At 47.9% G+C, this 23933-nt stretch overlaps 6 non-coding genes and 1 pseudogene across 6 annotated transcripts; 1 reads left to right on the top strand and 6 right to left on the bottom strand.

Moving 5' to 3' along the window:
- The first annotated feature begins 3561 nt into the window (after positions 1-3561).
- LOC125757234 (uncharacterized) lies at positions 3562-4745 on the top strand (annotated as a pseudogene).
- An 8136-nt stretch (positions 4746-12881) lies between these two features.
- Positions 12882-13001, bottom strand: Trnal-caa (transfer RNA leucine (anticodon CAA)). The gene is made up of 2 exons: positions 12964-13001; positions 12882-12927 (listed from the first exon to the last, which is right to left on the bottom strand). It is a non-coding gene; the product is annotated as a tRNA-Leu (tRNA).
- Positions 13002-13066: 65 nt separating this feature from the next.
- On the bottom strand, positions 13067-13186 carry Trnal-caa (transfer RNA leucine (anticodon CAA)). Its single transcript has 2 exons — positions 13149-13186; positions 13067-13112 (listed from the first exon to the last, which is right to left on the bottom strand). It is a non-coding gene; the product is annotated as a tRNA-Leu (tRNA).
- Positions 13187-13250: 64 nt separating this feature from the next.
- On the bottom strand, positions 13251-13370 carry Trnal-caa (transfer RNA leucine (anticodon CAA)). Its single transcript has 2 exons — positions 13333-13370; positions 13251-13296 (listed from the first exon to the last, which is right to left on the bottom strand). It is a non-coding gene; the product is annotated as a tRNA-Leu (tRNA).
- A 66-nt stretch (positions 13371-13436) lies between these two features.
- On the bottom strand, positions 13437-13556 carry Trnal-caa (transfer RNA leucine (anticodon CAA)). Its single transcript has 2 exons — positions 13519-13556; positions 13437-13482 (listed from the first exon to the last, which is right to left on the bottom strand). It is a non-coding gene; the product is annotated as a tRNA-Leu (tRNA).
- Positions 13557-13621: 65 nt separating this feature from the next.
- Positions 13622-13741, bottom strand: Trnal-caa (transfer RNA leucine (anticodon CAA)). Its single transcript has 2 exons — positions 13704-13741; positions 13622-13667 (listed from the first exon to the last, which is right to left on the bottom strand). It is a non-coding gene; the product is annotated as a tRNA-Leu (tRNA).
- A 65-nt stretch (positions 13742-13806) lies between these two features.
- On the bottom strand, positions 13807-13926 carry Trnas-cga (transfer RNA serine (anticodon CGA)). The gene is made up of 2 exons: positions 13889-13926; positions 13807-13852 (listed from the first exon to the last, which is right to left on the bottom strand). It is a non-coding gene; the product is annotated as a tRNA-Ser (tRNA).
- Positions 13927-23933: the final 10007 nt, after the last annotated feature.

Below are 23933 nucleotides of genomic sequence, written 5' to 3'. Positions count from 1 at the left end.
AGGTTCGATGAGTTATGACGACTTGCAGCTCACTTTAGTTTTACATGTACGCTGTGAATTTTCATTGTTTAGAAAACCATTGCTTTAGAAAACATCTGGCGTCTTTCGTTAAGCAGCTGGCGTCTTTTCGTTTTGCTTTAGAAACATCTGGCGTTCTTTCGTTTTGCTTTTACAAAACATCTGGCGTCTTTCGTTGGTTATTCATCAACCAACGGCGTTTTGAACAAAATTTTATGTTTAATCACGCACAGGAGAAATCTCACCAGGCACTACCTTGGAGGTAAACAATGGTTGCTAATGGGAATGAGAGACAGAAGAAGTCTGCTTTTAGCTAACAGTTACACTTCTACTTATACTAACGTTTCCTACTGGAACATGCCAATGGCTGCTAATGGGGAATGAGAGACAGAAGAATTCGGCTTTTAGTTAATGCGCACGCTGCGAATTTTTTATTGTTCAACAACGCACAGGAAAAATATCCCACCGGCACCACCGTGGAGGTCAAAGCGTAAGACTGGTTACGCACTACGACTACTACGACTACGACTACGAGGGACGAACGGGTGCCGCCTTAAAGGGCCCCTCACCAGGTTTGACAATTTTGTGCCGACGAGCGCAATGCATGGACTAGGCGTTCACGATTACGTCTGCCAAAATTTGCAACGCTACGCGCCGCGTAAATGGGTCAAATTTCAAGCTGAACGCTGCTTGCCCTTCTTCTCGCGTCCACGCGCCCAGAGAATGAGTGGATGACGTACATGAGAGAATGACCCTGCGTAGATAGTAGTGCTGTGAAGTCGCTCCTCTACGTAGACGACTGTGCTCTGACGTCGCCAACAGTAGCACGTGACACTGCGATAATTATTTGACACGACGCGTAGTTTTTGTAATTTGCTGCTTGAATGGATGAAATAAAACTTGAGAGCAATAATAAAACACACAACGGAATGTGTGCATTTTCTCTTTACATTTTTACTGCGAATCGCAGCGAGATTCGAAACTAATCTACCTCCGTTTCGCACGCGTTCGTGTTCTCGCGCTTTGAGCATCGTGCAGACGCCACCATTTACAACGAAACTAATTTTCTACCGCGTTCCAGCGCTCATTAGGCTCATTTATCCTCCCGCGTCTAACTAGATGTTCATGCGGCACACCGCTAGTCTCGCGTCCGTACAAATGTTGCAGCTTTCGCGCTCAGTAATAGCATATAGGTTGAAAGCCAAGTGATCGGCGAGGGCGCATTCGGCATAACTTGCAGAGATGAAGCGCAAAGAACGCCGCCACAACACCGCTCGCGTCTCGGGGGCTCGGGCTGGTTCAGGCGCGTCATGCGCTCGTGACATTTTGTGCGCATGACGTGATCATGCGTATGCGTTATGTGATCCTTCCGCTCGCGTGGCGAAGAGGGCAGGGAAGGGATTTGGCTTGCGAAGGCTACGCGGGGCGAGCGGCAAGGGTTTGCAGCTCGCCTCCTCCCATCATGGTTTCGCGCCGCTACAAATTATTGTTTTTCTCAGCTTCTAACCGACCGATTAGAAAAATTCTTGTGGCATAATGCTCTTTATTGGGCTCGCAACAACTTGCAATGTCTAACTAAAATTCGCTAGGTCACCCGGTGAGGGGCCCTTTAAGGCGCTTCGCCCCTAAAAACGGAACCATGAGGCAATGCGAAGCAGTCTTTCGGCATGTCGAGCCTGCGTTTCAAAGGGGGATGGGAGAGAGGGAGAGAGAGAGAAAGAGGGAAGTGGAAAGGGGAGGGTAGAAGGGGAGTGGAGAGGAAGGTTGGAGAGAGTTCGCGCATGCGCAGTAAGGGTGGTCACGCCGCACACCACCGGTTTGAACCCCGCCATAAGATGCTTCGCATCTAAAAAAAAAGATGGCTCATCTCTCCGTCATAGGAATCGGTATAACACGAAAGTGAAACGTGTCGTCACAGAAGTAGTTGATTGTTTATAATGCCTTGGTATATGAGAGCTTGTACAATACCTACTGTTGTTTGGCAGATATAGCATCGCTTGATGTGGACGCACTCACGTTGACGCCTAGTGGCACATCTCCATACCGACGACTAACGCCCATGATCACGATTTAGCCCTTGTGGTAGCTGAATTTCTTAACGTATACGTGGACACCGCATATGGCGGATACCGCGCAAATATGGCATCAAGAAGCACACAGTAAACACTGATACTCGATATGCACTCCTTCAAAGAGTCCTGAAACGCGAAGAGAAACGCTAGGCGTGTCGTGTCTTCCCTCTAGCCTGGCCGTTAATTCTCACAGGGCTAGCGTCGGAGAGTAATTTTTTCTATATGGACGGATGCTATGAGCGAGGCTTGGGCTAAAAGCCCAAGCAACACCTTAACCACATCGCGGTGTGTTAAGGCGTTGACGAAATTACACTTTATTGGAAACGCGCCGAATGGGAAGGTCGTAGCACGTCATTAACTACAAAAACATACTATATTATTAGTAGCACAAGGTAAGATAGATTGCCAAAATTTTTTAGGATTGTTTTAAGAAGCTGAGGTAATGGTACTTTGAAATAAAATTCTTTGACTGATTTGACCACGGCGCGTCTTTTCTTTTTTTTTTTTTTTGAGCCTGGTGGCACGCTTGTCACCACTCCATGCATTATAAAGGGGATGCTAATAGCATCTATCCATCCATCCAAGAGCACTGAGAGGAATGTGTGAAAGGTAAAATACGCGTTCATGTAGCCTCCATTATGTGTCAGGCGGTCCAGATGGCCTTAGCGCGGAATTTTACGTGAGATTTCAAGAACTTCTCATTCCTTTTCTTGAGCCACTTTTCAAAGAAGCCTACGAACGTGGTGAACTTCCTCCTTCTTTCTATCAAGGACATACAACTTTCATCCCGAAAAGTACCGACAGTGAAGTATTAAATAGAGTAACTGGATATAGGCCGCCGATATCTTTATGTAACGTTGATTATAAGATATTTGCGAAAATACTCACGAACAGGTTGCAAACAGTAATTACTAAATGTGTAGATGCCCACCAAACATGTGGCATTCGAGGGCGCTCTATACAAACGAATATTCATATAGCACGGTCCGTCCTTGAGTGTATTGATGGTAGCATGAATCAGGTATACCTCTTCTTCAGATTGGCCTTGCTAAGGCTTTTGATAAGGTACGGCACGATTTTTTGTTCCGACTGCTAAGACATCTCCAGTTAGGAGATGTATTGTACAATGGAGTATCACTTTGTTATAAAAGATGCACCACGAGATTAATTGTGAATCGCACGCTTTCAGGTATCAGAGGCAAATTCATCAGTACGTCAGGGGTGTCCGCTCTCGCCTATGCTTTTTGCAATATATTTGGAACCACTTTGTTTACGTGTGCTGTTTAATTCTGACATTAAAGGATATAGATATGAAGCCGAGGAGATTAAAATTCTAGCTTGCGCATATGACATTGCCTTCTTTTGCGTGAATAAACCGAGTGTCCAGGAAGCAGTAAACACTATTATGTGTTTTTGTGAAATTTCCGGAGCTAGTATAAATTTCCATAAAAGCAGAGGATTCTGGCTGGGCATGTGGGCTCTAACTTCCTCGGTATTTGCAAATATTCATTGGGATGACACTTCGATCCGTTATCTAGGTGTGCCTCTTGATAACTACCGTAATAGTGGTCCTCATTGGACGTCCGCGTTAACCACTTTCCATCGCAAGGTGTCAACTTGGCAAGGACGCGACCTTTCCGTTTTCGCGAAAGCTAAAACATGCAACATATTTCTTGCATCAAAGCTTATCTACATTTTACAGGTATTGCCCTGCTGTCATGTAAGTACATATTCAGGCATTTCACAGAATATTTGCCTGCTTTATCTGGAGTTCATCATGGGAAGCCATGGGAAGGGACAACATTTTTCTTCCGCTTGAGAAGGGTGGGCTTAGTCTTGTGCATTTGTTTGTGCGACAACTGGTGTTGCGATTTTCTTTACCTTAAGGATGTCTGTCACCCGTTTCTTCTGGCTGTTATCCGGAACCGTCTTTCTCACCATCTCCCTTTTCTTTTTGTCACAACAAGAGTGGCGAAAGAATCGCAATTATGGGGTTTCTTGAAAGAGGATGTCAACACTGTGCAGTTTTTGAAAGCCAGATTCACGTTAGAGTACTTGTACAACGTGGACAGAAAGAAGCCAACCGCCGCACTTGTAAACACCCTTTTCCCTGTATCTGTTTACCGACAGCAATATTTATCTAATTCTGGTCATGATGTATTCTGTCGTGTACGTAAAATGTGTATATCGCCAGCTGTGGAAACGTTTTTCTTTATGATGAACGCATCCACTTTACCCGTAAAGACATGGCTTCATGAAAAAGGGATATACGTGCCCTGGTCTCTAAATTGCAGGCTATGCAACGAGCCTGAAACAATCGAGCATTGTTTTATTCATTGCTGTGATGCATTTCATTTCTGGGACATTCTTAAGAGAACCCTCAGAAAAGAATTTCCAATTATATCGCATGGCGTGAGGTTCCTCTTGTTCAAAAAGAGCATCAACAATAATGCACCATATGATTTAATCATGCTGTTAGGTCTACATTCGCTATGCAGGAGCCGCATGATTGACAGACATGCTGAGCCACCTCGCTCGACAAGGTCTGTCTTTCGGGAAGAAGCAGCTAACGTGCGTAGTGTTGCTGAGACTGTTGACCCGGTTCCGGAGTGGCTTGGACTTCTGGACGCTTGTGTCTGTTTACCGGACTTTTGAAGATTCCTTGGACTATGTGAAAGTATGTGTTTTGTGCATATGTGCACGACAGTAATTCTAAAGCGATGAATTATGTTCTAATAGTTGGCGAGATTCGATGGCATTATTCCCATCCATTAAAGAAGAAAAATTCAGGTGGTAGCTCAGTGGGCTAAACGCCCACCAGCCATCATCGCGGAACGAGAGGTCATGGGTTCGACTCTTACCAATCAAACTTTTTCTTATAGTTTTTTTTTCTTCGCCATTTGATGGCTTTAATTTTGCTGACGCATTTCCGTGACGGAAATACATCATGGAAGTCTTGGTGGACCCCGGCATAAAACACTTTCGTGTTAAAATGTGTCAGAAGTGGGATTCGAACTAGACATGTGCGCTGGACCCAAAATCACCGGCGGCGGCGCGCCGGTGTTTCCACCTCCGGCGGCGGCGCGTGAACGGCGCGGGGTTCATCGGACCGGCGGCGGCGCGGCGCGCGGGGGGGGGGGGGGGGGGGAGGGGGCGAAGCATTGAATGCGATAAGTACACGCCGTAATGTTACATGAACGAGGGCTAGCAGCTAACTCTTTTTCCTCCGATCTCACTTAACTCCACAAAACGCTGGTGTATGGCAATACGGCCGCTTCCCGGGAGAGAAGCGGTTTTCGGTCAGTTTGTCGTATCAGTGGCCCGAGCGCGAAGCAGTGAGATCACAGCGCTCACAGCGCGTAGAAGGTATACGAGCCGTTCGCTGGGGGATGTCTGCCGAAATACCGCGCGTGCCAGCGCTCTCGACCACGCCCTTATAGTCAAAGTTCACAGCTATAGTCAAAGTTCACAGTTACGCAGTCCCTCTCCCCAGACATCCCTTCCTGCTCCTTCGACCGTCAAAAGACCGGCGGGGCGTTTCCTTCTGCTTGAGGAACAGTCGAGGGCAGGCATCGCATGCGGGTTGATGTTATTCCGTGTGACGGAGATGGCCAGCTTGTTTCATCTCTGCTTTAGTCATGTTCCTTGCCAACGCTCGCGAGCTTTTACTCGCGGGTAGAAGGGCTCGTCTTTTCCCTGGAAAGCTGCATCGTCTCCGCTGTAAAGAGTGCGTCTGGTTGCAAGAATCATATAACCCGGCGCCTTTTCCAGTGGTTTCGTTCTCCCCTTCAATACCCTTCTTACAGGGGACATCTCCTAGCCACTTTTTTCTTCATAAAGCACGCGTACAGTGTCAGCACTAAGCGCTGAACCTATCATTATTTCGCGCTTGTCGGCTACAGCCTGTTATCTCTGCATACGCGGTCGCAAACGCACAAAATGGAGCGAAATTAGTTAATCGCGCACGATAGTCGTGCGAGAGAAGCAAGAGCGGGTGGGCGGCTGCATAGCAAAGCAGTATGGGAGACAATTCACAACTGTTATTTCTCGTATAGTGGCAGGCCCGTAGCCAGGAATTTTCTTCGGGGGGGGGGGGGGGGGGGGGACACTTGCTGGAAACATTGACTATTTGAGAAAAACACCTATTTTTATTATTTATTTTTGGTCAAAACACCTACTTCACCAAATTTTCGGGTGGGGGGGGCTACGGGCCTACGGCCCCCCATGGCTACGGGCCTGGTATATGGACCAGTTGAGAGTACGTACTGTTAAGATGTCACGTGAATCACTGTTCTGGCATCACGGAGTGTACCAAAAGAAAAGAAATGCCAAGAGAGAATAATGCGCTCATTGTTTTTGTTTTTTATTGTATTTTCAGAGGCTGTCAGGGGCCTTTTATAAAAACAGCGCGTGCAAGCACGGACACAGGAAAGTAGGCAAGAGACCAGAAACGCCGCTAACAACTGAAAAACCACACAGTGGCGGAAACGAAGGTAGACACAAATATTTATCTGCGCATTCCCACGTAAGAGGCCATACCTATCAATCAAGTGCGAGTAGTGGTCTACGTGAGAGATAGCTGTTCAATTATGTCCGTGTTTCCACGTCAAGTCTTCTTAACATGAATACCTACCAACTAGCTCACCTATATTTTTCGTTTGCCATTCTCTTTACTTCTGTATTTATTTATCGATTCGCTCGAGTAAGAATGAAAGGAAAAAAGTTACTAACGCACCGATATATATATATATATATATATATATATATATATATATATATATATATATATATATATATTACTTATCTATTTTAATTATTTATGCACAGTGTACTAGGTCCAATACTCCAAGAATATGCTATCCAGCGAGCTGGGTCGTCGCCCTTTAAGGCTGGAGGATGGGGCAGCGTTAAGGCCAGGCAATACTCGTGATATTTCTGGAGAAGAAAAAGATACTACAACTTCTGGGGAGCTATTCTCGATGCGTTCCTCCAAAGGAGATGTCGACAGTCCCTTTCGGAAGAGCGCATTTAGTGATTCGAACAAGCGGTGAGCCGTGATGTCACCTTGCTCTTCGACCACGTCGCCGCACCGAACCCGCCGGCACATTCCTAGTGCAAGAAGAGAGTGGACGAAAAGCACAGAAACAGGAACTTTTCAAATCTGAATTTGCATATGAATGTGTCCCAGATGTTTGAGAACGATGCAGGGAATGCGTACCGACCTTACAACTGCGTTAGACGAGCGGCCGCATTAAACCTAAATCGTTGGCTAACACGATCAAAAGACATGTGCACCGAAAATCGGATCTCTGAGGGCTGCGTTCGTTGCATTGAAGCGCATTCCGTCCCTATCATTTGTGTCAAGAGTGTTTGAAAGCTTCGTGATGTCATGATGACGTTGCAGAACAAGAACCGGAAACAGGGGGCGCGCTTCTCGCCAAGCTCCCGCTATTCAACGGCCGCTGAAATGGACAGTTCATTACATGGACACATCGAGAAGGGCTCCTCCGGCGAAGCGCCGTATTTTCTTTCCAGATTCCCCATTCGAATTAAAAGAAAAGACTAACGGCGGCGCGCCGCAATTATTGCGCGGCGGCGGGAGCGGCGTGACCAAAAACATGCGGCGGCGGCGCGGCGCACACCTCTAATTCGAACCAACGCCCACATACGTGGACCAGAAGCCTCGTTCAACCCGCATCGCTGGGCAAGGTTTTTCCCTTGAGTCTGGCGCCTTAGACCACTCGGCCATTCTGACACTTTTTTTTTCTTTATTGCCTGCATGCATTACAAAGGAATACATATGTACATGCTAAAACATGTCAACCACACTTTGGCTAACATTACATTATTAAAATCTCTTAAGTTTCACTAAATCATCAAGAATCTCCACCCACACGGGTGGTTCACTCTGCGAACGATATATTTCCCGAATATACGCAATACTTTCGATGAAGTTGACTCTCGTCGAACGGGCATCCACATCAACATGTCTAACTGCCATCCTCGTTTTCCACAGACTGTGGACGCCAAGGAGCATAAACATATCGTACGGAACTCCCCCCGCATTATCTGTTGGTAAAAAACGAATTCCCAAAGGCGTAATCGGTAGTTCTTTTTTAAGGGTCCGCTGTAAGACATCCCAGTGGAAGATTGCATCCCAGCAGTCGATGAAAGCATGTTCGATGGTTTCTGGTTTGTTGCAAAGTAAGCAGTTTACAGTCCACGGAACATCTATGCCTTTTTCATCCAGCCATGTTTTTACGGGTAGCGTGTTTGTATGTAGCTTGAAGAAAAACGTTTTTTGAGAAGGTCTAATTGGCATCTTTTTAACCCATTTCAATACATCGTCTCCGTGGCCTCCCCAGTTTACAGATCTGTACAAAGGTATCGGCAACATTGAATCAACTAAATCTCTGTACAATGTTTTTCTTGTCACAGAACACAAATACTCAATTGAAAAGCGAGTGTATAAAAAACGGAAAGAATCAACCACTTCACGCAAATAGCCAGTGACGCTTCCTCCCGCCATATCTGTGGAAGTTACAAGAAATTGCGGCAGTGCTTTCCCCAATCTAACTTGAATCACTGTGCGCAGAAAATCGTTTGTCTGCTCACGCAAAAAAAGAAAACGAGACACAATTTGTCTGATAAAGAAATGTGACAGACCTAGCCCACCACTGCGGACGGAACGAAACAAATTGGTTCTGCTTGCCCTCTCCCAACTTGAAGCCCATATGAATACGGCAAAAACACGGTGCATTTTTTGCACATTTGAGCGACACATAGATAGGATTTGCAAGACGTACCACACTTTCGCCATTAGGAAAATATTACACACGGTAGCGCGTCCAAACATTGATAAATCGCGCCCCTGCCAAGCTTTTGTTTTTTCCCTCATTCTCTCTGCCTCGTCACACCAATACTGCTTACTGTCCTTATAGTGCTCGAGGGGCACACCCAAGTACTTAGCCGGCGTTGTTGACCACTGGACGTTTGCAAAATGAGCCGGTGTATTGTCCCAGTGACCCTGCCAAATCCCGAGGCTCTTCTCCCAATTTATCTGAGCTCCAGATTGCTCACAGTATGTCTTTACGAGGCTTACAGCTTCAAGAACGCTGTCGCGATCCTCGCAGAAAACCGCGATGTCGTCAGCGTATGCCAGTATTTTAACTTCAGCACGTTGTAATTTGAAACCTCGGATGTTTTCATTGCGCATCACTGCTAAACAAAAGGGCTCGAGATATAGCGCGAAAAGCAATGGGCTTAGAGGACACCCTTGTCTGAGGGAAGACATCACTGAAAGCTTTGCGCTGAGAGACTTGTTAATTATAATTTGTGTAGTACATTGGTCATAGGCCATTCTCACGCCATCTAAAATTATTTTTCCAACATTCACGTACTCTAAAATAAGAAAAAGAACATCGTGGGACACGCGGTCGAAGGCTTTCGCCAGGTCAAGCTGCAACAAAGCAACGCGTCCAGCGAAAGCATCGCAACACTCCAGAACACTTCGTGCTACGTGTGTGTTTGTAGCAATCGTGCGACCTTTAATGCCGCAAGTTTGGTGCGGGCCGACTAGTTCAGTTACGACTGCTTGAAGTCTCTTTGCCAACACCTTCATGAATATCTTGTAATCGGTATTTGTAAGGCTGATTGGCCTGTAACCACCCACCGATAAGAGCGTCTTGTGGTCATCTGTTTTAGGTATTAAAACCATGTGCGCACTCCTGAAAGACGGCGGCACCCGTTGCTTTTCGTATGCCTCCGCGTATACGTGCTGCAATACTTTAGCAAGCCAAGGTACAAATGCCTTGTAGAAAGCAGCTCCTAATCCATCGGGACCTGGCGACTTGCCTGCAGGAAGTTCTTCGATTGCGCGTTCTATTTCCCGCACGCTTATCGGTTCCTCCAGACTAGCTTTGACCTCGTCATCGACACGTGGCATGAAATTTAAAAACCGTGCTTCATATTCATCTCCCGCATGGATTGGGACCACGAACAATTGGCGGTAATGTTCTATGAAGGCCTGTTCTATCGTATTCTTGTCAGAAGTAACACCATCACGATAAGTAATTTGTCCTATCTCATTTTTTCTCGCATACCGCTTTTCATCAGCAAGAGCACGTTTGTTCGGCGTTCCATCAGCCCATAGTCTTTCCGCACGTGCCCTAATAACCGCTGCTCTATATTTTTCTACTGTCAATGGCTTCCATCTCGCTTTTTATTTTTCTAATTTCTTCGCGATACTTTCTCGGCTGCGCACTATCCATTGAAATAAGGAAATTGAGTTCCTTCTGGAGCTCGTTTTCTCTCATTTTTTCATTATAGCGTCTAGTGGTGCCTATCTCAATCGCAGCCATCTTCACGTGGACCTTAAAGTCTTCCCATGCTTCCGCGTAATGTAAAAACTTATTTCTTAACAAGTTTCTAACATGGCTCGTAACATCATTCACAAACTTCTCATCGTCCAGGTGTTTTTCGTTAAACTTCCACATCGCCCAACCAAACCGCAGTTTTTTGGGCTTGGTACCCAGTGTAAACCATACTATGCTATGGTCGCTAAAAGACACCGGCTGTACAAAATAGCTATCGCAAAAAGGCACTAGATCTAACGATATATAGGCTCTGTCAAGTCTTGCCTGGCTATCTCGCTGATAGTGCGTAAATCGCGGCTGCAATGTACTGGCCATAAGACGACCTACATCTTCTAGGTTGTAATCGCTTATTAAAGTGTTTAAGAACACTGCACTCTTGTCACGAGCGGTAGTACGTTTAGCGCGATCTTCTGCATAACACACACAGTTAAAATCACCCAGAAAAATGATCTGTCTGTCGCATTGAAGGTACCGTTCGACATCCGTGAAGAAAACTTCCCTTTCGTTTATGTCATTTGGCGCATACAAACAGATAAGCCTCCATTGTGATCCGATAAAATGAAAGTCGAGGACTATCAGTCTTCCGTTTTCGTTCGCAGTGACGGCCTCTTCACTTATACCAATGCCTCTTCGAACCAAGACAGCGCAGCCACCAGACGTGCCGACAGCGTGACAGATGCATACGTTGTAATATGTTTTAAAGGGCATTACCATTTTGTTTGTTTGCTCCTCACTTTCAACTTTCGTCTCTTGTATGGCGATAATATCAAGGTCCTTTTCAACGCATAGACGGCTCAGCTGGTACTGCCTCCGCCTTGCTGCGAGGCCGCGCACATTAATAGTAGCAACTCTAATTCCCCTCTCCAAATTCATTGCTAATACTTGAAAGAATTAAACACAACACATAACAGCACATAATCACACGTAGCACCGTTAACTCTACTCATAGTTATGTCAACAAGTGTTCATTACGGCCAGAGCAGCTGGTTTTCTAAACAAATGCAGTCCACAGCGTACCTTTCTCGAGGAGCCGCTGTCCACGCCATTCTTTCGGTAATGGTTAGTACTCGAGGGCGCGCCCGAGTGCTTTCGCAGGAACAATTGTCTCTCAGTCTACTTAGGTGCCGTTTCCGCCGTTCTCTTGTCCGGCGGGATATTCGGCGAGGGCCGTATTGAGAACCGACGCATTCCCACCGCCTTTTGCGGTGGTTCCTCGCTGTTCATTGCGTCGGTCTTCGTGCCGTCGTTCGTTGACTCTTCTCGCGTCCTCTTCCCTATCGAGCCTCCAGCCTTGGTTACGTCCATAGGTTCGCTGCCAGCTGATTCCGAGATGTCCGACGCTGTCTTCGTCGCTGTGTCCTTTTTTGGGGCGTCGATGGTCGAGTCCTTGTTCACATGTCTTGAAGGTCCTCCTGGCCCACGCGCTGCTCCGGCCGTTTGTCCCTGCGGTTTCGCCGATTCTGTCGCAGAGGCTTTCGCCTCCTTGACGCTTCCGGCTGAGGCTTCCTCACCTTCCACTTCATCCATAAGAAGTTCAGCGTTTTCGTTTGCGGCCGTTGGCACTGCCACGTTTGCGTACGTCCTCACGCACTGCGACTCTTCATGGCCGTGACGGCGACAACGTGTGCAGCGCGGGACGCGGCAGTCGCGCCGGATGTGTCCTGTGTTGCGGCACCGAAGGCAGAGTGGTGCTCTTCCAGGAATAACTACTAGGGCTTCCTCATCCTGCTATAGCGTAGCAGATAGGGTACGTCATCCGCCCCCAGGCCCTTCCTCGGCACCAGGGTGACCAGTCGAGTCGAAGAGCCTTTATCCTGAAGGCCGAGCACACGCCACTTTTCCCTCGCCACGTCGGTGACTCGGCCGTAAGGTGCCAGGGCTTCACGAATGTCTTCATCCAGCACGGTATGCAGCATCCAATGTAGCTTCAGGTGCAGTGCTTGATTGCCGGGGTCAATGACGATGCACCGGCTGTCCTTCACATTCACTTCTTTCGCCCGTAACAATCCTTTCATTGCGTCACAGCTTTTGAACGTTACGGCCCAAACGTGACTCATTCGATACGCCCCCAGGGCAACCACGTCCGTCAGCAATTTCATGCTTGACAGCATATCACGGAAATGTTCCACCCTGTATGGCCTTGCAGCGTACATCGGCGTGTAAAAATAACGTATTAATAACGAGTCGCCCTGTCGGTAGTTGAGGCAGAAGTACCTGGTAATCCGGATCCTCGTTGGCAAAAAACCTTGAACCGCGGCCCTGCTGGGACGCTGAAGCCGCTCCTACGGAGCTCATGTCAGACACGTCCACACCCTACGGTGGCCGGAAGTAGAAATCCGGCCATTCTGACACGGCGACCCCCATCACAAGAAAAGGGGACACTGATTTCTGCATATAGTGAAGTAGAAAAAAAAGGTGTCAGAAGTGGGATTCGAACCCACGCCCACATACGTGGACCAGAAGCCTCGTTCAACCCGCATCGCTGGGCAAGGTTTTCCCTTGAGTCTGGCGCCTTAGACCACTCGGCCATTCTGACACGGCGACCCCATCACAAGAAAAGAGGACACTGATTTCTGCATATGGTGAAGTAGAAAAAAAGTGTGTCAGAAGTGGGATTCGAACCCACGCCCACATACGTGGACCAGAAGCCTCGTTCAACCCGCATCGCTGAGCAAGGTGTTCCCTTGAGTCTGGCGCCTTAGACCACTCGGCCATTCTGACACGGCGACCCCATCACAAGAAAAGGGGACACTGATTTCTGCATATAGTGAAGTAGAAAAAAGTGTGTCAGAAGTGGGATTCGAACCCACGCCCACATACGTGGACCAGAAGCCTCGTTCAACCCGCATCGCTGGGCAAGGTTTTCCCTTGAGTCTGGCGCCTTAGACCACTCGGCCATTCTGACACGGCGACCCCCATCACAAGAAAAGGGGACACTGATTTCTGCATATAGTGAAGTAGAAAAAAAGTGTGTCAGAAGTGGGATTCGAACCCACGCCCACATACGTGGACCAGAAGCCTCGTTCAACCCGCATCGCTGGGCAAGGTTTTTCCTTGAGTCTGGCGCCTTAGACCACTCGGCCATTCTGACACGGCGACCCCATCACAAGAAAAGGGGACACTGATTTCTGCATATAGTGAAGTAGAAAAAAAGTGTGTCAGAAGTGGGATTCGAACCCACGCCCACATACGTAGACCAGAAGCCTCGTTCAACCCACATCGCTGGGCAAGGTTTACTCTTGAGTCTGGCGCCTTAGACCACTCGGCCATTCTGACACGGCGACCCCATCACAAGAAAAGGGGACACTGATTTCTGCATATAGTGAAGTAGAAAAAAAGTGTGTCAGAAGTGGGATTCGAACCCACGCCCACATACGTGGACCAGAAGCCTCGTTCAACCCGCATCGCTGGGCAAGGTTTTCCCTCGAGTCTGGCGCCTTAGATCACTCGGCCATTCTGACACGGCGACCCCATCACAAGAAAAGGGGACACTGATTTCTGCATATAGTGAAGTAGAAAAAAAAGTGTGTCAGAAGTGGGATTCGAACCGACGCCCACATACGTGGACCAGAAGCGTCGTTCAACCCGCATCGCTGGGCAAGGTTTTTTTTTCTTTAGTCATAGCTAGGTACATCGTGTAAACACACAAAAAAAAACCAGGTGTAGTTTGACAAGAAGTACTTAACAATGCATTAAAACCGCCAATCACACTTAGTTTGGCATAAATTGTTTAAAAGCGCTTTAGTGCTACAAGTTCATTCAGTACAGGGAGCCATTCCGGCTGTTCTTCACGTGCATTTTATGCATCTCTTATATAAGCTGTACTTTAAATGAAGTATTCTCTGGCAGAACGTGCATTCGCGTCAACATGCCGAAATGCCATGCACGATTTCCAAACAGTGTGCGTACTTACCAGCATAAACATGTGGTACGTGATGCCACTGTCACTGTGAATCGGTAGAAAACGGATTCTATGGGGTGCAAAGGTAAGTCTTTTTTTAAAGTTCGTTGTAAAGGATGTCCCAATGAAACGTAGCATCCAGGAAGTCCAAAAAAATGTGATCGACACTCTCTGGTTTGCGGCATAGGAGACAATTACAGACCACGGAACAAATAAGCCCCTTTCCTGCAGCCATGGTTTTACGGGAAGTGTACCGTTTTACGGTACACTTCCCGTACCGTTTGTACCGTTTTACGGGAAGTGTACCGGGAAGTGTACCGGGAAGTGTACCGTTTTACGGGAAGCTGAAAAAAAAAGGTCTTCGCTGATGGCCGTACCACCATTCTTTTAACCCTTTCAAGAACGTCTTTTCCCTGGCCTTTTTCATACATCGCGCGATACATCGGCACAGGCAGCATTACATCGATAAGGTCTTTATATAATTGTCTTTTTGTCACCACACCAAGGTACTGTAAAGAAAAACGTACTTTTAGTATGTTAAAAGCCGAAACAGCTTCGTTGAGATAACCATGAATGCCGCGAAGCCCAGCACGACAAGAGCATACAACAAATTCAGGTAGATAACAGCATAATCTAACTTGTAGCATAGTACGTAAGAAAGGATGGCTCTGATCTCGCAGAAACATAAACCTGGAAACAATCTGTCTTAGAAATAAGTGGGTTAATTCCAACCCACCCGACCGGAAAAGATTTGTACGGCTCGTGCGTTCCCACTTGGAGGCCCAAACAAAAGTGGCAAAAACTCTGTGTATCTCCTGTACATTTGAGCGGTTCATGCACAGCACCTGAAGTACATACCAAATTTTGGCTGCTAAGAATAAGTTGCAAACTGTTGACCTCGCGAATATTGATAGGTTTTTTCCTCCCCACTTGTTCGCTTTCTCCCTTAATTTTTCTGTCTCGTCGTTCTAATATTCACTGGGATCATCATATCTCTGCAGTGACACACCGAGGTACTTGGTCGGCACGGAACTTCACTTTACCTTTTCGAAAAAGTCAGGCTTTTCGTCCCAGGTACCATGGCAAAAACGCGCACTCTTATGCCAGTTTAAGGCACTGCCTGACCACTTGCAGTACTTGTCTGCTACACCTGACTGCTTCACTAATGCTCCCTCTGTCTTTACAAAAAACAGCGATGTCATCTGCGTAGAACAGTACTTTGACCTCAGCCGTCATTAACCTAAAACCATGTATCTTGTCGCTATTGATTATGGTCAAACAAAAGGGCTCTAAGTAGATAGCAAATAACAAGGGGGAAATTGGGCAAACCTGTCGGGCACTCCTTGCAATTTGAGAGTTTTCAGTGACTTCCTTTTTAATTGCGATGCTAGCAAAACCCCTTCTAAAATAACATCTCCTACATTTACATGCTTCAATATTGAAAGAAAGTACATCATGCATAACACGGTCAAAAGCCTTTTCCAGGTCTATTTGCAACATTGCTACTTGGCTGTCCCATGCATCGTAACACTCAAGGATGCTCCTCGCAGTGTGGATATTGGTTCCTATTGTTCGGCCCTTAAAGGAACTGTCTACCGTCCATCACTTTTCTGTTTTGTACCGCAATAGAAAGCTTTCCGTCTGAAGTGTCCAAACTTGCAGCGGTTTCTCTGGAAACTGAGTAGAAATTTTTAAAACAGAATTTTTCGATCTGTGTTTTGTCTTCTTCCATTGATGTGACGCATGCCCACAACACTGGTTGGTGGGCGGGATGACGATCGTAGTGCCGGTAAAAATTAAAACCGAAAGCATACGTGATTTCTGTAGGATTACTTAATTTTCGCTGAACACTAATGTAATGAATGTAACAGTCGTTTTCAGAGTACTAGCGGTTAAATGAAGCCTTGTTATACGATTACAGAACACTTGTTTTGCTGTAATCGCAGACTATGCGTTTACTTTAGCACTGCTGCCGCAATACAAGCCAAGTTGATTCATCAAAAAGAGACATAAATACACGCCTTTACAACGCAGCACACGTGAGACAGTCCTAACAGCAGCATACAGCGGCACGATACGACCAGCGCGGAGGGCTGCATGGCATAGCGCATGAGTTGAAACAGACGAAATCGAAGGCGGTGCCGCAAGCAGCGCCACCGGGTGCCTTTTTTGGACGCGTGAGAAAAACAAAACAAAAAATACTCTCTGACGCAACCGAAAGTCGCCTCAAGTGCGTAAAATACAATTTCAAGTTATACATGTTTGTTTTTCAGCAAAATGAGTCTACTTGCGAGGAGTTCTTGTCCTACCAGTACATTGAACCACATCGCCGTTGGGTGACGCTAGCGGATCATTCTTTCACGATTTTCAACATCAAATTAAAAATATAATTCCTTTTGTATGGGGCAAAAGCATGCTCGTTGCCACCGATGCGACGAACGATCTCATTTTCACAACAACCAGAAAATTTTTTTCCGAGCGGCAGACAGTCTCTTTATTCCGCATGTTTGGTGCGGTCCTACGATTAACTGTACTACATTTTGCAGTCTCTTGGCAAGTACTTTCATAAAAAATTATAATCAGTGTTAGTGAGGCTTATAGGACGATAAGCACTCACTGACAAGAGCTTCACTGGATCTTCACTTTTGGGTATAAGTACAATATGTGACCTTCGAAAGGACGGCGGCATTTCCTTTACCTGCGCTACGAGGCGTAACAGGAGCTCCGACAGCTCATCTTTGAATGCCTTGTAAAAAGCTGTGCCTAGTCCATCCGGGCCGGGCGTTTTCCCTTCCCTTAATTCATCAATAACCCTTTCAATTTCCCCAACTGATATTGGCTCTTCGAGGCGTGCGGTGGTTTCCTTATCTAGTGTCGGCATTATTGACAAAAACTCGCTGTCCAAGGCTGCTTCTCTGTTACCGCTGCACCCAAAAGTCCTTTATAATAATCCAAAAAACGCGCTTTCTATCATCTGTTTGTCCGTGGTAGTCACTCCTCCGTATTTAATCTGTTCTATTTCCTTACGCGAGGCGTAGCGCTTTTCTTCGCTCAGCGAGCGTTTCGTCGGTGTTTCCCCCAGCCAAAGGTGTTCTGCGCGTGCGCGTATGACTGCTCCTCTGTATCTTTCAGTGTCCATTACTTCGAGCTGGTTCTTGGCCTCTCTTATCTCTTCAGTTAAAGTGCCTGGTCGCGTGCTCTCGACTGACAACAAGAATTCTAGCTGACCTTGTAGTTCTTTTCGCTTTCTTTTTTCATTGTAGCGTAACATGGAAGACATTTCAATTGCAGCAATTTTATCTTCTTCCTTGAACTGTATGCAGCGACCACTCGCCCCGACTCAGACGAGCGCACTTTTTCAATACGTATTTTTACCTTGTCCGCAGACTTCATCACTAAGTAATTTATTGTTCAGTTTCCACATTTCGGAAAGAAAAAAATATTGATGCGCCCACACGTAAAAAAAACACGGACTCGGGAGACTCGGACGAGCGCAAACTTTACACTAACTTTATTTTTGGTCGTATCAACAATATATGCCATCAATCACGTGTCACGACGCTAATCGCATTTTTCACTGTCGGATCACAACAAGCCACGCAAGAATATCTTTTCGCCATGCAATAAGGAAACAGAAGACTGGCTGTGTTAGCCAGTCTTCTATTTCCTTATTACACGGTGAAAAGAGATTCTTGCGTGGCTTGTAGTGATCTGACAGTGAAAAATGCGATTAGCGTTGTGAAACGTGATTGACGGCACATATTGTTGACACGACCAAAAATAAAGTTAGTTGAAAGTTTGCGCTCGTCCGAGTCTCCCGAGTCCGTGTTTTTTACGTGCGGGCGCATCAATATTTTTTACTTCCAAGTATGAACCAACTCGCCCAGTAGCAAGTTTTATTGAATCAGTTTCCACAGTTTCCAAGAAAAAGTTGATCTTTTCTTCTTCACTCCCAGAGAAAACATTACGGCACTGTGATCACTGCAAGCTACTGGTTTGTGCTCGTAACTGTTGCATAGCGGCACGAGCACATCTGATACGCATGCTCTGTCTAAACGGGAAGTGGTGTTAGAAACATTTATTGCCAGTGTGTGAACGTGGGGGCCAAGCCCCCTACATGGCACGTAGGTGCTCCCTCAATGTGAGGGGGCACCCTTACAAAGCGATGGAAAGCCCCTGAAGCGCAATCCTCTTCATCGCGCAGGAGATGATCCGGCGCTGATCGAAAGCAGAAGTGCTGGTCATGACTGGACTCCCAGTAAGACACCGCCACAGCCTGTGATGGGGGATGAGGGAAGGTGGGGCATGTGAGGAGGATGTGTAGGAAATCTCCTGGTTTGCCGCAAAGTTTGCATGAAGAGAAGAATTGGTCTGGGTATCGGGCGTTTAGTAATATGGGGTATGGAGCAGTTTGAGTTTGTAGGCGTCGCCAATGTGCGGCCTGTGTTATGGTTAGGGATGGGGCTGGGGGCTGTATACTCTTCGTTGGTCCCGAGAGTATGAGGGAATATCTCGAAAGGAGAGCAGGCGTTCCTCGGCCTGTGGAGGGGGCTCCATTTCTCCTGCCCGGAATGTGAGACCTCGGGCTAGGGCACGGTGTTAGAATAGGTTAGGTGTACCGACGTTCCGCCTCCGCCGCGCAGCCTCCTCGCCGAACATGGGGACGCGCTTCGCGTTTTTTCCGACAGGCTGCGCTGGGTGTATCGAGGCTTCAGGTCAGTCGCTTCAACGGGGGCCGCGTCGCCTACAAAGCTGCATTTGCGACAACTCGTCAACTGCTGGCCGTTCCTTTTTTGTCAGGGTAACCGCACATATCAATCTGATTTGAAAGTAAATGCACAACATCAAGAAATTCAGTGGCGGTAGCCAACAGATGGAGATACATAGGAAATATAGCTTCTGCGAACAGCGATAATGCGTTTACAGGTGAACACGAATTTCAAAAATATTTTAGCTCGTGCACAAATAAGGCCACCGTGGTAAATTGGTTGAGGCCGCCGCGACAAACTGGGTTAATAATAACATCTGGTGTTTTACGTCACAAAACCACGACATGATTATGAGAGACGCCGTAGTGGAGGGCTCTGGAAATTTCGACCATCTGGTGTTCTTTAACGTGCACTGACATCGCACAGGTCTCTGCCATTTCGCCTTTACCGAAATGCGACCGCCGCGGCCGGAATCGAACCCGCGACAACGGAACACCGTGCCCGCGACCTTCGGGTCAGCAGCCGAGCAGCTTAGCCACTGGTCCACCGTGGCGGACTCGAACTGGGTTAGTCAAAAAGAAGAAGGTATTCCCTGAAAAAGAAAGCGGGGGTGAGGGGGGGTTGACGTCTCTCTATATGATGCTTGTAAGAAGAAAGCAACACATTTGACAATGGTAGGTTAGAAATTCCTTTCATGGGTTGTCGTTGTGCATGCACCATATCGCATGGATTCAAGCAGCCGCCCACGGTGTCAGTTGTTCAGCCGCCTTTGCAACGTTTACACGTGCTGGCTGGCGCGTGGTAGTGAAGGTTAACGTCCGTTTACCGACCAATCCATCATGAATCACCATGTGCCATTCTGATTCTGCCTCTCGTTAATCGTCACAGACATGCTGTTTGTTGTAGTAGCAGAAGTAGAACTTTGTACCCTGCTCTGGGTGCACAAACGTGAAATGGTCGTGCCCGTTTCCTATTCAGCGTCCTAACCATTTGCTTTCCAGTTTCTTCTTTCGGGAATGACAGGAATTGAGAGTGACACCATATTCCGTGACGTCACTGTCTGAACCGTTAAAACTAACACGCCAAACCAGACGAGGCCCCATTCGTGCACATACGTTCGCAAGTCGAAACGCCTGCCGCCTAAATGCTAGCCTATTTGAAACAGCTTATCCTCGTTCATCGTGTCCTTATTTACACAACTTATATTGTCCAGATGGGCAAGAAGTGCTCTTTGGCGCGATGCATCTCGGGCTACAAATCGTGCTCGGAGAAAATTTGCTTTTTCGCTGCTCCGAAGGATAGTGACCGCTTGAAAATGTGGCCACTGCTATTCCACGGAAAAATCGCGAGTTGCAAACAACAAATTTTGTTTGTGAAAAACGTTTTGATGCGCGATTTGTCACCAAATCATGGGAAGCGCTATTTCAAAGGAAACTTTCTTGTGAGGAAACATTCTTTCGTATCATTTAGCCGCACCATACAATACTCGAGCTAAAGCAGCTTTTTCAGGCAAAAATATGTAAAATTCGTAGATCGTGCCAATACTGTGATAAAATTCTTGGCGCACCATAACGTATATATGTTGCAGTCTATTTATTTTTAATATGTCAAAGAGCGGCTTCGTAGTCATCGGCCACAAGCTGTCGCCCACTTCATTGCATTCTCTTTCAATCCTGTATTTTCCGACGTGGGAGCGGCGCGTCACCTGCTAGTGCACGCCCCGAAAGACCTAAATACAGTTATTTTATTTCATTACATCAAAGCATCCGTCTTCTCGCAAATGTTGACGGAATTTGCAAATAAGCGGTTCGTAGTAAAGGATTCTGAAGGCTCACTTGATCTCATATACGAAATGCCCCTTAACATGATACCTGCTCCTTATATGATGCTGACCGCAAATACATTAATTAATCTTTCGAGAGCAAATCAAGGGTGAATTCAACACGCGTCACGCAACTGCAGATTTACGTCTGTAGACAAATGCGGGCACGATCGCCTAGGCCACGGTGTTGCCGAGGCCGAAGGTGGTGTTTGAGCTTCACGCCGCATGCCGAACCGTCATGCATAAAATACTACTAAGTCTTTATATCTAACTTATGTATATGATATTACAATACCACACAATCCTCACAGGGCCTTGCGATATTGCTAAACACGCTAAAACACCGAACGTTAGAAGCGTCAGTTTTGTGCTGGGTATAGCCAGGTGGCCACCGTCCCGCGCGCGCCTCCTTTCGGCAAGAAAGGGAAAGAGGTCCCCGATTTCTCCTCATTCCAATGCGCCGTCGCTCCACCTAAACTATTCTAACACCGTGGGCTAGGGAATGAGCCTCCTCGTTGCCAGGGGGGCCAGCATGTGCTGTGGCGTGCTGGAAATGCGTATACCTAGTGCCACTTCCAATTTGCAATATGTTTCCTAGATCTTCAAAGCGCCCTTGCGTAAGCGTTGACAGCAACAAAGCACTTTGATCACGAACGGATAGTCTCTTGCTTCCATCTTCTCTGAAGCACACGCAATTAAAATACCCCAGAATTATCACGTTTCTTTCCCATTTTAAATACAGTTCGACACTTGCAAAAAAGGATAACCGCTCAGTTATGCTATTCGGTGCATATACGCAAATGATGCGCCATTTCTTACCAAAACCCACAAAATCGCACAAAACGAGACGGCCGTCATCGCTACTCTTCAACAAACCCTAAAGAGTTCCCCAGAAAGAGAGCATCCTCCAGAGGTGCCAACAGAATGACATATGCAAACATTATAGCGGGACCGAAAAGGTTCGATCATGCGGTCCGTTTGTTCTTGACTTTCGACCTTCGTTTCCTGTACCGCTATGATATCGAGGTCGTCCTCTAGGAAAATGCGACTAACCTGATATTGCTTTCGTTTAGATCGTAGTCCACGCACATTTAAAGTAGCGATACGCAACGCAGTTATGGGCTGTGAAGGCAGCGGGCAAGATACGGACCGCATGGTTCTTACCTCGCCCATTGACCCATCCGTGGCTTCCACCGTTGAAGTTGTGGATAGACACGTACAAGGCGTGCACCTTCCACACGCGTCAGATAAAATTAGACCATCTCCCGCTAAAGGGGACCATGAGGCGATGCGAAGCCGGAGCACTTGCACGATCGCGTTCCGTTGGCGTTCGTTAAGCATGCTACCGACCTCGCGTCATGGAACGCGAAGAGGAACGCTACGCGCGTCGTGTCTTCCCTCTAGTTTTGCGGTTAATTCTCACAGGGCGAGCGGGGAACGCGGTCGTCAGGCGCGCGAGGGGGGGACAGTAGGAGAAGAGAGAGGTGGAGGGAACGCGCATGCGCTGGCGCTCATCGTGGCGTTGCGCAGGAGAGGGGCACACCATCTCCCGCTAAAGGGGACCATGAGGCGATGCGAAGCCGGAGAACTTGCACGATCGCGTTCCGTTGGCGTTCGTTAAGCATGCTACTGACCTCGCGTCGTGGAACGCGAAGAGGAACGCTACGCGCGTCGTGTCTTCCCTCTAGCCTTGCGGTTAATTCTCACAGGGCGAGCGGGGAACGCGGTCGTCAGGCGCGCTAGCGGGGGAGCGTAGGAGAAGAGAGAGAGGTGGAGGGGACGCGCGTGCGCTGGCGCTCATCGCGGTGTTGCGCAGGAGAGGGGCACCCTCTCCCGCTAAAGGGGACCATGAGGCGATGCGAAGCAGCGTTTCGGCATGTCGAGCCCGCGTTTCAGAGGGGGAGCTGAGGGGGCGAGGTGAGAGGGGAGTTAGAGGGGGAAAGAGGGAGAGCGAAAGTGAACAGGGGGAAGGTATTGGAAAGGGGAGTGGGGAGGAGGTGTGAGGAGAGGTATTGCGCATGCGCGGTAAGGGTGGTCACGCCGCACACCACCACCACCACCGGTTTGAGCTCCGCTATAAGATACTTCGCATCTAATAATGAAGCCATATTCGCTATGTCCTTGAGCGCCTACGGATTGTCCCTCGTTGACTGTCTTCCCCCGTGGCTACGAGGGTGGCTTCGGCAGCGGACGCGTGGCCGCAGCGATGTTCGGCTTGAACCTCAAGCTGGGTCGCCTGAGCGTTGCCGCTTTCACTGCCGGTTCACCTCCTGTTATCCTCTCTGGTTCTGCGTCCTCGCTGCTGACATCTTCAAGCGTTCGCTTTGCGCTTGTCCCCGCACTTGTGACGTCCGTGTCTTCAGGCTGTCCAGTCGACGACCCAATACCTTGCTCATCCTCGTTGTCCCTTTCGTCCCGCGGCACAGAGCTCGCGCTTTTGGTCTGTTGACTTAGACAACCCGTTTGTTCAGCCTATGGCGCTTTGCTTCCTTCGTTCTTCGGGCCCTTAGAAAGGGGCGTGAATACGGGACCCCGATTTCTGCTGCCCGCTGCTTCTTCTGCATCAATCGAGAGTTTGAGAATTCGGGCCTCAAGGATCTTGGGGACCCAAGAAGCTTGCGAGCCGCCAGGGCGCATGCGCAGAACCCAAGCCACTCTTGGGCTCTTGCGCTCGCGTTGACCCGAGACGCGAAAATTGAAAACTAGCGTGGGGCCCCAAGGCTTCTTGGGTCACCAGCGAGAAGACACAGACGCAGCGCGGGCCACGGCGCAGTATGGCCCGCGTCTCGCATGATTTTAATTTCGTCACGTGTGGCGCTCCGTGCGCTTGACCCAACGCGCAGCCTGCGTTGGCCCATTTCTCAAACTCTGCTGATCATCCGAACGCAAGCGCAGGCTGCCAAACACAGCTTGGGGACCCAGCGTCTTGGGTCTCCAATTCTCAAACTCTCTAATATGGTCAATTATGTGCTCCGAGATATGGCCACGAGCCACGGGTCCGACCACACTGGCGTATGTTTGGGCACACTCGCTGTC

Source organism: Rhipicephalus sanguineus, chromosome 2, assembly GCF_013339695.2.
Source record: "Rhipicephalus sanguineus isolate Rsan-2018 chromosome 2, BIME_Rsan_1.4, whole genome shotgun sequence".
NCBI lineage: Eukaryota > Metazoa > Arthropoda > Arachnida > Ixodida > Ixodidae > Rhipicephalus > Rhipicephalus sanguineus.
Note: the sequence above shows the minus strand (reverse complement) of the source record. Positions and strands in the feature narration are given on the sequence as shown.